The sequence below is a fragment of the Camponotus vicinus genome, unplaced genomic scaffold, assembly GCF_025532165.1.
Source record: "Camponotus vicinus isolate PSW18456_S1 unplaced genomic scaffold, iyCamVici1.0 SCAF_10, whole genome shotgun sequence".
NCBI classification, from domain to species: Eukaryota; Metazoa; Arthropoda; class Insecta; order Hymenoptera; family Formicidae; genus Camponotus; species Camponotus vicinus.
In genome coordinates, this window is record NW_028141946.1 from 5,808,511 (window position 1) to 5,822,126 (window position 13,616).

Genomic DNA, 13,616 nt, shown 5'->3' on the forward strand with positions numbered 1-13,616 from the left:
TTTTCTTGGATGCTCATTGCTGATATAATACACACATTTGTAAAAATATATAAAAAAGAAAGATTTATATTTTTCTTTTAAAAATATAATTAATAAAGTTTAATTAATAACTATTCTCAAACCATAAAAAATATTTGAATATAGATAATATGTTGCAAATTAGTTTATTTTTTGATTAATATTCAAGAACAATTCTAATCGCATTTTTGTTGAGTAAAATAGAGATCAAAGCAATAAATATGTAATAATTATTTATACAATACAATATAAATTTTTGTTTCCTTGAAATAGAGATTCCTACTGTCGAAATATATTTAAATTAAATCGCGAAAGTAGTTTACATGACTTACGTAATCATATGCAAAATGTTGCAATTATTATACAAAGGCACTTTAATCGCGGCTAATGCACTTGAATATAATATGTCTCTTATCGTGACACGTTTATAAAAACTATTGTGTACGTGTGTATACTTGTGGGTCAATCACTCATCAAAACGCCGTTGCGCAATGAGTGTCCGTGACACTTGAGAACAATGCGACTCACGTAACATCGTTGAGCGTTGATTGACATTGTCGGGATTCACCATAGAGAGTACTATTTCAATGATTATTTTCTTTAACGATCATTGTAGTTACAATCGTAATATTATTATAAGCCTTTAACCGAGCCTAAGTTTGCTTTGTCAATATTATAATTTCATACAACATAATTTATAAATGTTTTTAACATATTACTTTACATGATAAAATAACAGTAAAAAGTTATACAGAAATTATAATAAAGAAGTTTTTTTTAAAATATGTGCTACAGAAATATCTATTGTTTTAATGTAATGTTATTAACAATGTTAAATTTTTTTAGATAATAATAGTAAATTTCTCTGAGAGTGTAATTATTATACACATGTATGTAAAAATATGTTATAAATTGTTACAAATTGATACCTGTAAAATAATTATAAATAATATATGTTTTGTTTCAATTTCTCAAGGAATCATGAATTGCCAAATTATAATATATTCTCTAATTATCACATTGATGAGTTTAAAACATGAAAATGGAAACTATATTATCTCCGCAAAATGATTTTCATCTCATAATTCGAAATCAAATTCCTGACTATATAAAACCCATTACCAAGTATCTTAAGATTGAACACGTAAAGCAATTAGTTCTATTTAAATAACATTATCACGTATGAAATATATAATAGTAAGTATCGTGCGAAATCATCTAAAATCATGATTAAATTTTCATACTCTGATGTAAAATGTTATGAGCTTTCTAATGGAATAAATAGATTTCTCGAAGAAATAAGTTAGAATAAAACACAAGCAAAATTTAATCTTCTGATTTATTTTATTAACCATAACGCTCCATCGAAACATGTTTCTATTCTCGTAAAAACGAGCTAATGAATATGTGAAAGTTAGATCATTAAAGTATTTTTTCACTATAATTCGATCCATTTTACATTTGATAACAATTTCTTACGGATTGAAAAGCGTAAATAGTTATGAATCAATCGTAACTAATATTGATCTCTCACCGATATTAATTTAATTTTATTAATTTTTTTTCGTATACTAAGAACAATAATTTTTCAATATTTGTGCAATATATATTCTCGTTGTCAAATAGATTGTATCAATTTTAATAAAATTGTGTTATTAACATATATTAAATCAATACATAAAATTAATTTTTAATCAATATATAAAATTATGTGATTTTTTATGTATGAATTTATATAAGTTTTAGCGAAATAAAAAAATCAGAGTAATAGCCATAAAAAACATTACAAATTAACTGGCTACAAGTGATTACATCATTGATTTAAAACGAGCGATAAGAGAATGCCTATGTCATTACTATAAAATTTCAATATTAGTAAGGCTGTTTCGTACGTATAATTTTATTATCTCACTCTAGCATAAAATAATATAATAAGGTAATATTCATTAATGGAAATATTCTATCATCTTTAAGACTATAATATATATCATACATCATATCGAAAAATATGTACAAAAAAATTTCTCAGCTGCATGATAAATAAGATTGCATTAGCTATGCGTAACCTTCTTTCGACGTCGGATACGTTGATTCACTTTCGGAAGCGGCTTATATTATGAAAGTGACTGTGGAAAAGTCGCGTATACGCTTCGTTGGCTCCGGTAACTACCATAACACCGCTCAACTATTTCAATCCGCCGCAGGATATCGGTATATCGAGAAGAACTGGATATTCAGTTTTATTTCTTCAAGACCAAATCGAAATGGAATTTCCTTTGTCGGTAATACCAAACTATACTAATTTCAAAGCTATTACATGTTTTAAGAGAAAGTATTCCTTTATATAGATGCATGATAAAAAAAATAAAAGACCTAACAAATCATATGAATATTATAATGAATAAAGTTCATAAATTCTCACGACTGATATTGTTTGCGGAATTTTATATATGAAAGAGAGAGAAAATAATTGAGAATATTTCTTTTTCTATAAACATATGTTTAGGCTTAAATTTTAGGTGTTTACGAGATAATATAAAAAAAATATAATAAAACAAAAATCAGAAATAAGGCGATATATAAGAATTTCAATTAAAGATTATGATGAAGTCAACCTTGATATTAATATCCTTTTAGAACTGTTAGACAATTCAGAGTGCGAGAAAGTTACAGCAATATCTATTATCTGTGTACTAATAATTTCGAATAAGATTAACCACAAATGGAAAAATTATAGCGTGATACTTATACGGTTCGTTAAATCGATTTATTCGTTACCGTCATGGTTTATCGCAAAAAGAGGCGAATTGCATCTCGATTGTGAGGAAGTAAAATAAAGAAAAGCAACGCAATTATCGTACCGCAATAAAACCTTGGATTGACTATTTGCATACCCTTGATTTATCTAGACAAACTTACTAGGCAATTAGCACAAAGCGATTATTCAACGATCTGACAAATCGGAATTGATGATTCTACAAACCGCATCACGATCTGTGCGCGCGCACTCGAATGCATTGGAGCAAAATTATCGGTTTGTCATATGATTACGAGCAAAATGCGACAGGGTTGCAACGTATGCGGGCAAAATCTCAGCGCTCTTGTCGATTTAATTGCTGCTATAGCAATGAAAAGCCTCCTCTGTTTCTTTGTTACCGCAATGACCCAGATTCTGTCTCTCCCACAATGCTCCCTTCTCAGCTGTTTCCTTTGATATTGGTCACTTTGTATGCCTCATTCTCCAACTTGAGTCATATGCTCGTATGCTTTGGAATACTAAGATATAATCCGATTGAAGAACACATTATTTTATAATCTACACTGTATGTCAATGTTAGTTAAAAATATGCATGTGTGTTAGCATTTATTTATTTTGTTATAAGGTGTATTAAAATGGCCAAGGATAACATCTTCATGAATAGCGATGTGTTGAATGTTTCAAATAATAATTCCAAACACATTTTATTCTTCGGCCAATAAAATATGACCAAAAAAAATAATTAACATACCGTTAAATCTTCATTTTATTTAATCGTTTAGATTCTAGTCATTTCCATATAAATGCAATAAAGATTGTGACGAAATAAATTGTGTATTGAATATTTCACGCAATAGATAAACTTCATGAAAATTGATGTTATTTCGTAAGAGTAGCAAGTCGGAAAATGTCTAGAAAATGTTTACGGTACTTTTCACGAGGAAAGAAATAGCATAATAGGCGCCGGAGATACTGTTCGATAAATAGCAGATAAAATAAAGCGTGGGTGTGAAGGATCTTAGTATTCCTTCATCGTCTATACATACGTGACTCCTTCCACGCACGCGCAAGGCTTTCGAGATTCAGTTAAGTGGCGTGTCCCGGAGCTTAATGTGACTTCGATGTTTTCTCGATTCGCACAATTGCGTTCATACGAGGACCATCTTTGCGATTCAGATAATTTCTGGTATGCACGGTCCATTTCTAAATTCGATAGTGTCGCAATCATGTAAAATGTAACGCAGATATTTATAAACAGGCAACATATATGCATTCCATAGATTTCTTAATCATCAGAAATGATTAAGATATAAATTATGTCATAGGTGTTTGCGTCTTTTAGCAATTGCTTATAATTGAAAATTTAGTTGTTTATTATTGAAATAATGTTGTCAACTTCTATGATATGTATAATAATGCATAATAGTAAAACATGATTTGGAAGACGTAAAAGTCAATGATATAACTTATATTTTAATAATTTCCGATAAAACAATTATTTTAATTTGATTCAATTATAAACATCTGAAATTAATATAATTAATCTTGCCATAATGTCCTCTTCAAAGATTATAATAATATTTTTCGCATTATTTCAAACATTCAAAAAAATCGCGTCGATCTGTATTAAATTTGTATAACTACCGAAGAATGAAAGTATGTTATCAAATGCATAAAATTCGTATATTAATTTGGCAATTGATAAGAATTTATTTATATTTATTTGTTTATTTATTTGTACACATTGTCGTGTGTAGTATATTTTTTCGCAGACCGATCGAAAATGAATTTCGCGCTTTTGCCTTCCTGAACTATTTCGTCAACACGTGTACAAATTCGTGACATAATAAAAAGTAACGATTCCACGGTTGAGAGTCGTTTATTTGGCGAGATGGTTAGATTATCCAGTCACGTCGTACTCGGCGACTTTTAATGTTGGTTGCAGTCTTCTTCTTTGCTTCATTTCTTCGTATCCAGCGAACCTTGAAATCGATTAGACGCAACAGAACACTTTACGCTCTCAAGGATGAAACGCATCTTCCATCGAGTGCACTTCACGAATACAATAATCCTTTTAATATCTTCCTTTCAATTGATATCATTCTCTTCCGCGATTATACTGTCAACCGCTAGTGGAAAACATGCTCAAGATAAGCGAAGTCTTTAGTCATACAGAATGCGGGTGGTGACGTTGCAATGAAACGTCAAAGAAACATTTGTGTCCTATTTTTTTAACGAGAGCGCAGTGTAATGGAAAATGATCGACGAGAAACAAATGTTCATTTTTGCGATGTGTACCGATAGGCGGACACGATTGGAATGTCAATAGCGATCGATCAACATCGGCGTAAACGGCGAGTACCAGATATGTCAAATTTAATTACATATGGCGGATAACAGACTGCGCAAGACCGAGGAGGAAAAGGCAGAAGAAGAAAGTCGCGATAGACATTTATCTTTAGTGACTTTCTACCCTTTAACAATAATTGCACGTTGCGTATATCGTGCGCAAAATATCCTATTTATTTATCGAAATTTTTTTATCTCTGTCAAAATTTTTCGCTACTCAAATTCAATGCTACTCAAATTATTCGCTGTCCATTGTGTGTCAAGCTCCCACATTATTTACTACATCGAGGTTTCGTAAAAATTGACGTTACATCATGCGGATCATTGTCCACGCATATGACATGGATTAGACGGATTTATGCTACGCATAAAGCGTCGACTGCAAATCTTGAAACTTGCGTAATTCGTATTCGTATATAAAGCGTATCGCGCGCACGCGAATAAAAGCAATTAATGACAGAGGATGAGCCTGTTGATTTCTCTTTCTTCTCATATTACCGCGGCATCACTGATATTTCGTAAGTATTAAAGATCATCGAGGCGTGTGCGTTAGTTACAGATCTTTCTAATGTGCATGCATCAGTACAAGATTAATTCTTGGAATTAAACTTTTATCTTATCTGTAAAATTTACGATTTGTTTCTTCAGAATATTATATATAAATACCTTATATAATCTCCTTAGTATCATATTTCATTGGCTGGGAACCTGCTTAGCATGTCAACCGGCTCGTAAAGAAAGAATACACGCGATGGTAAATCGTCGTGAACGCAAGACTAGACGTTGCGTATACACGCAAAACTATGCACTATTACCGTATTTATCGTAATTATTCTCAGATTTTATGCACGTTCTGTTGATCGTACATTAAACAGAAAATAAAAAGATCGCTTCAGAATACAACTTGACATAAATAACTATCGTTTTCAATTAATTCTTTCGAAAGTTACGCTTCTACAAAAAAAAATTCTATTTTAACACTTAGAATCCTAGCTCAGTGTCAATTATATTTTTTGTTCAGTAACATGTAATCGTTAAAAAACATATCTAGAATATAAATCCTGCAGCTTCTCCCACGAGAATAAATCGACGGTATTACGATCGATCATACATACACAGAGACACTATATCGTCACCGTAAATCTAACATACAACAGCCGGTGTAACCTTTCGTGTGCTGCGCGAGCAACAAGTGGGATGAGCTCGAAGAGGACCTGGCGACTAGCATTATTGACACGAGAATTGACACGGCAGCAATGAGTGCCGCACGTCAAGAAATCTCGGTCATTATGCAACGTAACCGCATTCAAGTAAGGTCTACGACCAAGGTACGTGAATACCGAGATGGGCAACAACGACGAAGTATTCAGAACATCCTCCCGCTGATATTCCCTCCCAACTCCCCCCTCTCTTTTCTCTTGTAGTACTCGGTCCATCCATTGTTTAGCGAACGTCGAATAATGATCATCACTACGGTTGCTATAAAGCCATGCGGTACAAGAGAGAACGAGAAGAGTTCTGCCACGCTGAAATTTACTGGAAGTTTATTCAGCGAGAATATTCAGACTTGCCAATTGCATTTGATGCGGTCCCGACTGCTGAGGCGTTTGCTTCATTCTACTTGCTTGATGTATTATGTGGTATATTAATATGACTTGGGTGAGAGACAATATGCTGCAGTAAAATGAATTTCGTGCTGGCATTTGGTGAAATAATGAAATGCTTGCACTCTTCCAGCTGCGGTTTCAAGTAATATGAGACATTTCAAATGTTACTCTAATCCTTATGGCCGCAAACATCAACTATTATGCTAATAAAGTGACAAGTTGAATACTATGCAAGAAACATGCATATTGAAGCATTGTACATCATTGTGAGATAAATTGCTCAATATCATGCAGATTTTTTGCGACGAAATGTTACGTAATGTCGATTTTGAGCGTATCGAAACTAGATCAGTTGCAGATTATAAGAGAGTAAAAACTTCGCGTCTTTTGTAACGCGGCAAAAAATTGGCGTCTGAATTGATTGACTTTTTACCAGGATTTCACGCTTGATAAATATATTGTATCAAAAGAGGTTCAATCTATGTTACTTTGCCACTTCTGTCCCACGTGCCAATAAAAATCAACCACATATAACATTAGTAGATTATGCACTTGACGTACATCGATAAATATTTTTCCTAATAATACGTTGCTAGAAAAACGGTTGATGTCACGGCTCTTTCATATTGTTAACCCCTTATAAACTGTGTCGTGTAAATGCACGTAATGACTTTAAACATTGATCGCAGATAGCAGGTTCAAGACAGCAAAACAATGAATTGATTGGCGTTGACGAAGGTTCACGAAGTTTACTTTTGCACGCGTGTGAATCTTACAACAGTACACACAGTGAGATTATGCATTTTTGCAATTATTCCATTATTGTCGTCGTATGTATCACGCGATAAAACGGTAGATTGCTTAATACACATAATGCGGTAACTTTAGAGAAAAAAAATACATATATAATTAAGCGGAAAAATTGAAGTAGCAAAAAAAGCTCATTGAATGACATTGTAAAGTGATAATTTTTCTTCAAGAGACGTCCGACGCCAGAGATAATTTATGACATACATAAGTCTGATAAACGCATAGTCAATCTCGTTGACAAGATATTGTTTGCAAACCGATATAAACCTGATTTGCATAGAACATAAACCATCGTAAAAACCGTAAAACATAAAATATTCGCAACAAGACAGACGCCATCCGCGGTGTTAGAGAAATAATTAAAAAAAAAAAAAAACATATGAATCGATCATTTTTTGAAGTAATAATCAACAAATGCAATAATACTTCATTAAATAAAATAGATTTTTTTTTAAATATTAAATTGAGTTTTCTGCTATTAATTTTGCGTATCGGATACGATTAGTGTTTTCTTAAAATACACATTTATATGTGATAAAATACACATGGCATCCACTTTCAAATTCTGATGCAATAAACTTTAATAAGATGCATGAATTTTGTTGATCCAGAATCCTTATTAGAATATCATTATTGCAGAATGCATAAAGTGACACGTCAAATGGAACCGTTACTCCCGCTGACACTCGCGGGCGATTAACCTCGTTTCGAAGTGACGTCGTTGTTCCTTCGAGGGCAGTCGCCCGCTCAAACTCGCGTTACGATTATTGCAGCTCGCCGTCGTGATAACCAATGCGAATTAATTAACGAGATGAAATATTTTCTGACAGTGGCCGCTAGCGAACCACTACCAATAATATACCCATGCCACGCTAGTCCCGACACCCACGTATCCCGTTAAAACTGCCCGGGTATATTTAAATTTATAATTTTTTGCACGTTGATATATGTGCGAGATCGCGTCCGGGAACCGGCAATCATAAACGGCGCGCAAAACTGACACTCTAGACACCCCCGCGCATGCACGTGAGATGATAGAATCGCCTTAATTAGCGTGACTTGAGAATGTTTCGTATTATTGAACGCTCTCGAGAGCAAAATAGTTCCAGTGTCGCGTTACGTAGCGCTCTGAAAGGAGACAGTGAAGGTCGACTGCCGGGATCGACAGAGAATCTCTCGACATTCTTTTCCTGAAGGAAACGACGGACATTATCGTTACGCGAATGCAAATTTTTATTACGAAAAGCGTCATTTGATTCCCGCATCGAAGCTGCTCGTCGAGCGAGATAAGGATCCCAAGAGGGTGCCTCCCATTACGCTTAATGCAATCGCCAAGAACCGACCTGGGAACTTGATCCTCGATCTAGATCAAAAACCGGCCAAGGCCCGCTGTTATTGCTGGATCATATCTTCGGTTGCTACTGTGCAACGGAGAATCTATCGTCGCGACGTGTTTTTTATTATTAATAACGAGATAATAAAAATAATGTTGTCAAATCAAATTTCAAATAGTCAATCAATCAATGACTGTAACGATAGATCAAACGCTTCAATTTTAGACTTATATTATGTAATTTTATTTCTTTTTAAAATTCAAGAGCCTCTTTCGCGTACAAACATTGTCTGACATGATAAAAATGAAATACTAAAATCCTCGAGTTCCCTTCTATTCGCGATATTTGCGATGCGATGCGCTTCGAGCAAGCGAGAGTACTCATGTTATTTGTCTCGTTAAATCGTTGACAAAGGAGCATTTACGTACGTCCTCGAACCTGTCGAACGAGAGAGCGATTTTCGAGGCGGATCGGAATTGTGTACGCTCGCCTTTGTTCCGCGACGGGTTCCTACAGTTTTTTCGATCAGATGAACACCTGCACGTGGCTGTTCGTCCCTCTCGTCCAGCAAGCCATCCGTAAAAAAACCTTGCCCTTGCATACGCTCGCCATCGTTAAAAAAAATCCACATTCCACAGACTGGCCAGGGAGGAATTTATAAGCCTAAGAAGTCCGAAGAATATCCGTCTGACAGGATTCAAGACAGTGGCAAAACTGAATTAATTATCGAAGGGAGGAGCGAAATCTTGAAAGTTGTCCAACCGAATAATAGTTTTTATTCATCAAGTATCTCGTCCTATGTGATTTAGAAGAATCTTTAGATTGTATTCTCATTCATGATAGAATACTTTATGAAATATAATTGACTCATATTTTATATTATATATGATACATAAAAAAAATAAAGAAAATAAACATAATATATATCAATATGTATACACAAAACAATTTTCCGTCCAAAGATATTCTCGTTATAATGATTGATAGAAAAATCGCGGTAACTCTTGATAATTGCAATTTAATTATCGACTTGTCAATCCAAGTTGATTAGAACAACTTGGAGATTGATGAGAAACGCGATTCCCAGAAACGAACGATCGCTCGTGGGTTCAATGACTTTCGGCTTTTCACACGATTTACTTCGTAATTGGATTAATCGACCGGTAGATTGTTAACGAAACAAAATACGATAGCTACATGCCCATTCATTATAGATGTATACGAAGTAGAGATCGTTTCTCGAGCGACGTATTAATTAAAATCGACCTTCGCGAGAGTTCCGTATCTCCGTCTCTCTGTTGTCGAGTCTATACTCGCTATTTATACAGACTAGGAGTCGTAGGAGGCAGGAAAAAAATGATCACGAGGAAGAGAAGTCGACCACTTGAGCATTGATCATCGTAACATGCGGCCACCATTCTTTTTGTTGCCTCGCCGAGAGGCTTATATCACGTGTTCCATGTGGATTTGTTTTTTTTTTGTCAGTTTTTTTCTCCCTCGATGAACGTCATTTCCGTATTACCGTATACCGTGCATTGCGTGGTATACTAATCTAATGCGCCTAATCATCTTTCAACAAAACCGCAATCACGACCTTGGTGAATAACGTAATACCACGAGATGTAATATATCTATAATACATGCGAAATTATATGCAATTATGTTCAATGGTAATTTGTTTTTTATTTAAAATAAATAGTTTTTAAAGAAAAATCATGGATGTATCTGTAATAAAAATAATTTACATACAAATTATCTTCCTAATTAAATTTACAAGAATGTGATCTCATGCGACTAATTTTTCCTATTATTAAAATCTCATTTTTTTCTACTTGAAGAATCATTAATTATTTTACGAAATTAATAAATTTAGGTATAATTTGAGTTTATTGATTTACGAATCGTAATTTGTGAATATTAAACATTATAATTACGTGCTGTAAAACATATGATTAAGAAAATAATTGATTCACGTCTAACATCGTAGATTTCTCTTTTGCAAGTATTTTAGTGTATTTAATCATGTAAGAAACTATGAGACATGAGTAAATAAGAAAATTACATTTAATAAATCTTCAACCCTAATATCTAAATAATTACTTTAAATGTCGTATTCCCAATTATTACGAAAGCATCGGAGAAATAAACAAGAGTCCAACAGAGATCCAACAGACAATGCACGTACATCGAATTCAACTAATTAACTCTCTTGTAACTGGTATTATCGATGCTATAACATATGACACGTAATGCAATTCCACTGCTTAATTAGCGAAACGCAATCGAAGGAACGTCTCGTTATTTCATAAGTTTAGGTGTCTCACAAAAATACCGTTTTCAAGGTCTCATCGACATATACGATTAAAAGAGCATTGAAAAATCCATACATGTAACAATATGAATGTACAATTGTGCTTTATTAATAAATCATTTTTGCCGCGAAGTATTATGGCGAGTAATTTACGACGACGATTCTCAACGCGCGACTAATAGATTTTCATTTACAAAACCGCGAGGACGTATGCAAAGGCCACACATTAGCAATAACATTGCGCCAAATCTTGCCAAGAGTGTGAAAATCATCGGACTCGTCGTGTTTTATCCGAGGAAATGGTGATCCATTAAAGCCGGCTTCTTATTGTTAGACGAAGCGCATTGACAAGAAACAGATGTTCACACGAGACATCATCTATCGCGGTTCGACATATATTTATCTCGAAGTTATGGCATTATTTGCGTAAGAATCGCATAACTGCCTAAGAGGGAGAGAAGACTGGCGCAATTCTGCAATAAAGCACGGTATGCTGATGATTTTGAATCGCGTAGAAGATACAAGGTCTTCATCGTAATAACTTCACTCATGATGTCGCGCACGCCTAAAGCGGCAGAAAAATGATGTTTTATAAGCGTCTCTATATCGAGTCTCTCGAGTTATTAACGATCCCGAAGAGATATCTAGGCGAATGCGGTCGCGAAGATTTCTCATGCGCAAGATTATCTCCGCCACCGTTTATCTAAATTACGAAATTGTACAAGATGCGCTCTTTAATCGGGACGATTAGATACCCGAAGTAATCGCGTTTCGACGCGAGACTTTCTTCCGAGTATCCTTGATTAACCGCAACTACCGTGATCTTTAAGCATCGAAATTACCAGGTAAATGTTGTTGGAACGTCGTTTATAAACGATAATCGTTACTATGCCTAGGTGGGATTTTTTCGTGGTCATCGACTCGCCGTCTATTACGTCGCCGTGTAATAACCGCGTTTGGCCACAACGCGGATGTAAGCGTTGCCGAGGTTACGGGCAAGGAAGAGGGATAACTTAGACTACTCTCATCAAGAATAGGAATTTCAAGAACGAGTATGCAAATTTACATAAACAACATTGTATTATAACATCTATATAAATGTGAAAACAAGAATTCGCGAATCTCAAAATCTAAAAATAGATATTGATATCATCATTTGCTCATCTAATTATATTATTATATTTGTAATAGAGCGTTATATTCAATTTATATATAGATAACCACACAAAAAGAATAAATTCTTGAAAAAAGAATTGAAGAAAACGAGAAAGAAATCAAGCTTTTGCAAAATTTCTCTAGCGAGTATCCTGATCGAAATAAATTATATTATCATATATTATAATATATTATATTATAATTATATTTTCTAATGTCGAAGGAATTTTAATAAAATACACAGACAAGAATAGTTTTTTCATTAATCAGAGAATTAGTAACATCCTCACATGTCGATCGCCTCGATTGTTCGAGTTCGTCATATTTCACTGTCAATTGAAATTCCTGTGAAATTTACAGATGATTATGACGCGTACTCGTTAATCCGGTATAAATCAAGTTTTCCGATCGAATCCAGAACTAATTATATAAGATACATCCGTCGACTTTATCGCGTCAAGGTCTCGGTCGATATTTCGTCACAATCGCTCAAATTCGGCAAAGGTCACCGCTTCCTCGATGTGCGAAAACGATTTAACAACCTTTTTAAGGAATCGTCAACTAGATTCTTTTTCAGGGTTACGGTCCGTTCCTTTTGTTGCAACATCATAGAAATTCGTGACCGGTAACGATAGACAATAGTACAGGAGGTGATGGTGAAGGTCGTTCCTTCCTGAAAAGCGGAACGGAGCGGATTCGCTGGTTCCACGAGGGATCGCGATTCTTGCGATTCTTCAAGGTCGACCTGTAGGTTTCGACCCATCCGTGCTCACTCGAGAGAGCGACATCCTACGATTCTCAATTTAGACTTTTACGACGCGTGTTTCTCTCCCGGGATTCCCAGGGAATCTATCTCGCAGCGCAACACGTGTAAAGATAATAGCGTCCATCGCTTATGCTAGGTCGGGGAGCTTCCATAGGGAGCTGCCCCGAATGCGCTTTCCCCACCTGCGTCCCTTTCACTTTTCGTTCGTGGATCGTGCTTTTCGTGGATCGAGCGGTTCGCCTTCGGCCTCAAACTCGTTTGAACTGGTCCGATCCGACAACGTACCCGCTCATAACACGCCTCCGCCCGTCTTTTTCTCAGTTTTAATACCGGATTTGCATGCAGCGTGCAACCAGCGCGCGAACGATTGCAATCACCGCGCTCGGGTACTTACCCTCCCGCGTACGATCGTTTGTTTTACGAGGGTGTGTATTTTTACAATAGAGCAAAAAAAATATCGGCGCGAGTATGTAAAACGAGTCGATAAAACGAGACAGCATTCAGCTCG

At 35.0% G+C, this 13,616-nt stretch overlaps 2 protein-coding genes across 3 annotated transcripts in view; one reads left to right on the forward strand and one right to left on the reverse strand.

Moving 5' to 3' along the window:
* Positions 1 to 13,616, reverse strand: part of Nudc (nuclear distribution C, dynein complex regulator) — a 75,286-nt gene that overhangs the window by 22,975 nt on the left and 38,695 nt on the right. The window lies entirely within an intron of this gene.
* The window catches only part of LOC145959942 (uncharacterized), a 49,366-nt gene that overhangs the window by 469 nt on the left and 35,281 nt on the right, over positions 1 to 13,616 (forward strand). The window lies entirely within an intron of this gene.